Consider the following 6,638-nt stretch of genomic DNA (forward strand, 5'->3'; position numbering starts at 1 on the left):
ATGCTGCAGGAGAACGTTGAAAATTAGGTGGGCTGATAGGGAATGAGGAGGTTTTCTGCAGAATCGGAGAGGAAAGGAATGTATGGAAAAACTGCCAAGAAGAAAGTAAAGGAGAGCAGGACATCTGTTAAGACATCAGGAATAACTTTGTGGTACTACAGGGAGTTATAGACGGTAAAAACTGGTAAAAAATGGTTCAAATGGCCCTGAGCACCATGGGACTTAACATCTGAGGTCATCTGTCCCCTCGAACTTAGAACTAGTTAAACCTAACTAACCTAAGGACATCACACGCATCCATGCCCGAGGCAGGATTCGAACCTGCGATCGTTGCGGTCGCGCGGTTCCAGACTGAAGCGCCTAGAATCGCTCGGCCACAACGGCCGACCAACTGTACAGGAAGACTGAGATTGGGATACTTCCAGTACATAATTGAGGACGTAGGTTGCAAGTGCAACTCTGAGTTGAAAAGGTTGGCACAGGAGAGAAATTTGTAGCGGACCGCATCTAACCAATGAGAAGAATCATGACGCAAAAAAAAAAAAGCTAATGCTAACGACACAGTGTGTTTTCACCTACCAGAATGTGGAAGTTGCATGCATAAATATCGTTTTTGGGCAGACCTGGTAGAATGCTATTACAAACAGAATTTAGAAAGCATAACACGGAAAGGCGAGTATGGAAACGGTAGTTAGGACAGTTTTGGAGGCGTATTATGCTAACTAGCTCGGGCTCTACAAACCCCCAATGTTTAGTACAACGTAAGAACGTGAGGAATTCCAACATAAGTAATTGAGAAATCAGAGAGAGAAACTCGGTTGTGCTGCCGAGGTCTAACTCGATGTCCACAGAGACAGAGAGCAAGCGAGAGAGAGAGAGAGAGAGAGAGATAGAGACAGCACGACAGCACGAAACAGTTTTCCAGCATCAAGTGGTAGGGAGCATATCACTGGTCAACCTCCTGAAACAAGAATCAGGGAAGGGGACCAGTTTCTTTTAACGCATCTTTTTACTGGTCAGCATTTAGAACATCAATAGTTTATAAAGTCGAAATGATGTGATGTACGAAGAACACGGAAATACGAATCTTCCATGTAGGAAGCAGACCGTACAAAATCACTTCTCCGACAGGGTCCCTCCCGACGATTCTTTTTCTGTGCACCTCATCCGCCGAACGTCTCTGCAGCCAAACAGATTATGAGCAGGTGAGTGGAGACTTAGAACATTTTCCCGCTGAGCTGGGTTGAACATATCTGCAAACACAAGTAGTTGGTACGACCCCAATGACTGATTTTATACTCGCTTCGGCATCCACCGACAGATTAACATGGTGAGATCTAGCCGAAACAGTGAGACCGCTTCTAGGGACAGTCAGATCATTTTTACTGAGTTTCAGTAATATTAGGCTTTATTCTGAAGCCTTGGATGCATTTTTTACTATCAACATGCTTTCAATTCTGGCCACAGATGTAACCGCTACTGCTATCTTCATTTTAATATTAATATTCTATCATGGTATGACTGCATGAATACAGAATGATTTTTTCCACTGTGTACAAACTCTAGGGGCTGATCGATGAGAGCATACGGAACAAAAAAGGTCTAATGAACTTATGTCCGGAAAAGCATGGTTTCCATGCTCGAGGTGATTTATTCAGTCATACCTGGTTACAGATACTGCGGTCTAATACGCGCCGTACCACGCAGCCATAGTTGCAGTATGAATTGTTTCATGCTATGGCGCGTACAGGTATGCGTTGAGACACATGGAAACCATTTTCAACACATACTGCAACTGTGGCTGCTTGGTACAGAGCGTATTAGACCGCAGTCTCTGTAACAATGTATGACTGAATGAATGGCCCCTAACATGGAAACCATGCATTTCTGGATACAGGTTTATTAGACCTTTTTTGTTCCGTATTCTCTCATCAATCAATCCCTAGAGTTTGTACACGATGGAAAATACATTATTAAAATCGGATCCCAGATCCCTTAACCAGCCTTTTTCAGTTCTTTTATCATCCACTTTTAATGTAATAAATTGAATTATCGTTATTCTTGTTTAATTTCATAGATAATGACTTCATTATTCGTTGTTTTGAAGTGCAGTAACGAGTTAAGTCATATTACGCGGCCACTCTGCATACCTCTAGTCAACATACTGACCCATACACATACATCTTGGCGATACCTGTTGACTTCGATCTCTTGAAGTCGCAGTCACACCTGCGAAATTTAAATTTTCAAGAAGAATTTGCATGGAACTTCCTGGCAGATTAAAACTGTGTGCCCGACCGAGACTCGAACTCGGGACCTTTGCCTTACGCGGGCAAGTGCTCTACCAACTGAGCTACCGAAGCACGACTCACGCCCGGTACTCACAGCTTTACTTCTGCCAGTACCTCGTCTCCTACCTTCCAAACTTTACAGAAGCTGTCCTGCGAACCTTGCAGAACTAGCACTCCTGAAAGAAAGGATATTGCGGAGACATGGCTTAGCCACAGCCTGGGGGATGTTTCCAGAATGAGATTTTCACTCTGCAGCGGAGTGTGCGCTGATATGAAACTTCGTGGCAGATTAAAACTGTGTGCCCGACCGAGACTCGAACTCGGGACCTTTGCCTTACGCGGGCAAGTGCTCTACCAACTGAGCTACCGAAGCACGACTCACGCCCGGTACTCACAGCTTTACTTCTGCCAGTACCTCGTCTCCTACCTTCCAAACTTCTGCAAGGTTCGCAGGAGAGCCTCTGCAAAGTTTGGAAGGTAGGAGACGAGGTACTGGCAGAAGTAGAGCTGTGAGTACCGGGCGTGAGTCGTGCTTCCGTAGCTCAGTTGGTAGAGCACTTGCCCGCGTAGGGCAAAGGTCCCGAGTTCGAGTCTCGGTCTGGCACACAGTTTTAATCTGCCAGGAAGTTTCATATCAGCGCACACTCCGCTGCAGAGTGAAAATCTCATTCTGAAAGAATTTGCATTTTCCATACCGAAAGTCAATAAAATCAATAAACCTATAAATGATTTATAAGCTGCTAGCTCGTAACTATTTATGTATTGCTTTCATGTAAGTGAAGGTGGTACAAGTTTCTCATTGTTCAGTTGAAGAGGAGAGGGGATTTTATTCATTTTTCAGTTTGCTCTGTGTGTTATGTATTAGGAGGGAATTGAATAAAAGTAGTGCTTGTGTGTGTGTGTGTGTGTGTGTGTGTGTGTGTGTGTGTGTGTGTGTGGGTGTGTGTGTGAGGTTTGAGAGATTTTGTTGTAGGGTGATTAGTTTTTATTCTGATCTTAGGTGCGCTGAAGTATAGCAATTGTATTGGAGCATGGAAAAGGTTACCAAGTCGAGACCTAGAAGTTTAGCAAGAATGACTGAATTGGGGAGAGATCTTTCAGGCCATTTAGAAACAGTAGTCATAACACAGATGTTAGCAAAGCGTCGGAAATAGCACAAAAAAAGGTCATTTGGGGAACGAAAAAGTTCAGGAGCTAAATAAAGTTTATGAGAGAAGATGAGCGTGAAACTTTACAAACAGTGGAGGTCTCAGAAATAAGAGTCTACGAAAGTGCAGCTCAGAGTGCCGCCACTTGTGGTCCCACATCTCAATCACTTGCAGCATTCGATGTGCAAATGTTGCTCGTTTGTCAATTCAAGAAAAGCGGTGAACAGTCCAAGAAAACTAATGCTCAACTCAAAAAGTTATACAAACGACTCTAGAAAAGCAAAAAAAAAAAAAAACGAAATAATGGGAGAGTAAAGAAAAATGATGAGCAGTTAAGTATGATGCAGAAGTATTTAAGAGAAGCCGGCCACGGTGGCCGAGCGGTTCTAGGCGCTTCAGTCCGGAACCACGTGACTGCTACGGTCGCAGGTTGGAATCCTGCCTCGGGCATGAATGTGTGTGATGTCCTTAGGTTAGTTACCTTTAAGTACTAAATTCTAGGGGATTGATGACCTCAGATGTTAAGTCCCATAGTGCTCAGAGCCATTTGAACCATTTTTGATATGGGAAAGGTAATAGAACAAGTTGAGGTACTAACCACCACCGACGAGCATCTCTTAAGAAAACCACATCACATAGGTAAGGCAGCAGCAAGCGTACCTGAGAATGAAGAAATTAGAGTACTGGTACAGTTTAAAGAAACGCAGAGCCATATTAACCAGAACAACCAGCAAATGCTGGACGCGCTTATAAAATTCGACTTGCAACGGAAGAGAGAATTTAACTACCCGAAGTGAGGAAGAAAGGAACAGGGAAGAATAAGAGAAAAGAGAGATTACCGACAGGTTATGCAGCATTAGGGAACAGTCGCCACTGCAGTTGTAGATACTGTATCAAGTGTCATGGACAAAGAAGAAATCTGGATACGTTTCGTCTCTGTACAAAAGTACTCATTAGTTACAGACGCTGCAAACTGCTTACACCCAAGGATGTGGAGTGAGGAATTCTATGAAACTTTGCTGAGACTGTGACCACCTGTACTAAAAATTTAAGTCTGTGTGCGAGCACTTTAGAGAAGAGACTATAAGGCGAATGACTTTGGAACAGTGCAAGACATATCAAGAATTCATGTGTAATTTCCTCGAAGAACACTGATGAGTGGATACGCAAGACCAGGTGACGATAGGGATAATGATAAAAAATTATCTAGAGTCGATGAGGCCAGATCCCATAGAGATTTTCAGAGACACGGTAGTGCGGGAAGGTCGGGGAAGAAGGCCAGTGTTCACTCTGTCTGCTTGCCGGGGGGTCTCATCCGAGATGTGGAGGAGGCCCTACCGGCGGCGATAGAGAGCACTGGGTGCACCCGACTGCAAATTGTTGCTCATGTCGGCACCAATGACTCCTGCCGTCTGGGTTCAGAGGTCATCCTCAGTTCGTACAGGCGGTTGGCGGAATTGGTGAAGGCGGAAAGCCTCGCTCGCGGGGTGAAATCAGAGCTAACTATTTGTAGTATCGTTCCCAGAACCGATCGCGGTCCTCTCGTTTGGAGCCGAGTGGAAGGCTTAAACCAGAGGCTCAGACGATTCTGCGGAGATCTGGGGTGCAAATTTCTCGACCTCCGCTATCGGGTGGAGAAATGTAGCGTCCCCCTGAATAGGTCAGGCGTGCACTACACGCCGGAAGCGGCTACAAGGGTAGCGGAGTACGTGTGGAGTGCACATGGGGGTTTTTTAGGTTAGAGAATCCCCTCCCTAGGCCCGACAAGACGCCTCCTGAGACGCAGCAAGGTAGGAGTAGGCAAAATGCAACAGGGAATAACAATATTAATGTGCTAATAGTAAACTGCAGGAGCGTCTACAGATAGGTCCCAGAACTGCTCTCATTAATAAACGGTCACAACGCCCATATAGTACTAGGGACAGAAAGTTGGCTGAAACCAGACGTTAATAGTAATGAAATCCTAAACTCAGATTGGAATGTATACCGCAGAGACAGGCTGGACAGTGAAGGGGGAGGCGTGTTTATAGCGATAAGAAGTACAATAGTATCGAAGGAAATTGACGGAGATCCGAAATGTGAAATGATTTGGGTGAAGGTCACGGTTAAAGCAGGCTCAGACATGGTAATTGGATGTCTCTATAGGCCCCCTGGCTCAGCAGCTGTTATGGCTGAGCACCTGAAGGATAATTTGGAAAATATTTCGAGTAGATTTCCGCCCATGTTATAGTTCTGGATGGAGATTTTAATTTGCCGGATATAGACTGGGAGACTCAGACGTTCATAACGGGTGGCAGGGACAAAGAATCCAGTGAAATTTTTTTAAGTGCTTTATCTGAAAACTACCTTGAGCAGTTAAACAGAGAACCGACTCGTAGCGATAACATATTAGACCTTCTGGTGACAAACAGACCCGAACTATTTGAAAAAGTTAACGCAGAACAGGGAATCAGCGATCATAAAGCGGTTACGGCATCTATGATTTCAGCCGTAAATAGGAATATTAAAAAGGGTAGGAAGGTTTTAATGTTTAGAAAAAGTGACAAAAAGCAGATTTCAGAGTACCTGTTGGCTCAACACAAAAGTTTTGTCTCAAGTACAGATAGTGTTGAGGATCAGTGGACAAAGTTCAAAACCGTCGTACATAATGCGTTAGATGAGTATGTGCCAAGCAAGATCGTAAGAGATGGAAAAGAGCCACCGTGGTACAACAACCGAGTTAGAAAACTGCTGCGGAAGCAAAGGGAACTTCACAGCAAACATAAACATAGCCAAAGCCTTGCAGACGAACAAAAATTACGCGAAGCGAAATGTAGTGTGAGGAGGGCTATGCGAGAGGCGTTCAATGAATTCGAAAGTTAAGTTCTGTGTACTGACTTGTCAGAAAATCCTAAGAAATTTTGGTCTTATGTCAAAGCGGTAGGTGGATCAAAACAAAATGTCCAGACACTCTGTGACCAAAGTGGTACTGAAACAGAGGATGACAGACTAAGGCCGAAATACTAAATGTCTTTTTCCAAAGTTGTTTCACAGAGGAAGACTGCACTGTAGTTCCTTCTCTAGATTGTCGCACAGATGACAAAATGGTAGATATCGAAATAGACGACAGAGGTATAGAGAAACAATTAAAATCGCTCAAAAGAGGAAAGGCCTCTGGACCTGATGGGATACCAGTTCAATTTTACACAGAGTACGCGAA

At 44.3% G+C, this 6,638-nt stretch overlaps 2 non-coding genes across 2 annotated transcripts; both read right to left on the minus strand.

Annotated features, from left to right (window-relative positions):
• Positions 1 to 2,289: 2,289 nt before the first annotated feature.
• On the minus strand, positions 2,290 to 2,364 carry Trnat-cgu. The gene has a single exon. It is a non-coding gene; the product is annotated as a tRNA-Thr (tRNA).
• Positions 2,365 to 2,590: 226 nt separating this feature from the next.
• Positions 2,591 to 2,665, minus strand: Trnat-cgu. The gene has a single exon. It is a non-coding gene; the product is annotated as a tRNA-Thr (tRNA).
• Positions 2,666 to 6,638: the final 3,973 nt, after the last annotated feature.

This window comes from Schistocerca americana, chromosome 3, assembly GCF_021461395.2.
Source record: "Schistocerca americana isolate TAMUIC-IGC-003095 chromosome 3, iqSchAmer2.1, whole genome shotgun sequence".
Taxonomy (NCBI): domain Eukaryota; kingdom Metazoa; phylum Arthropoda; class Insecta; order Orthoptera; family Acrididae; genus Schistocerca; species Schistocerca americana.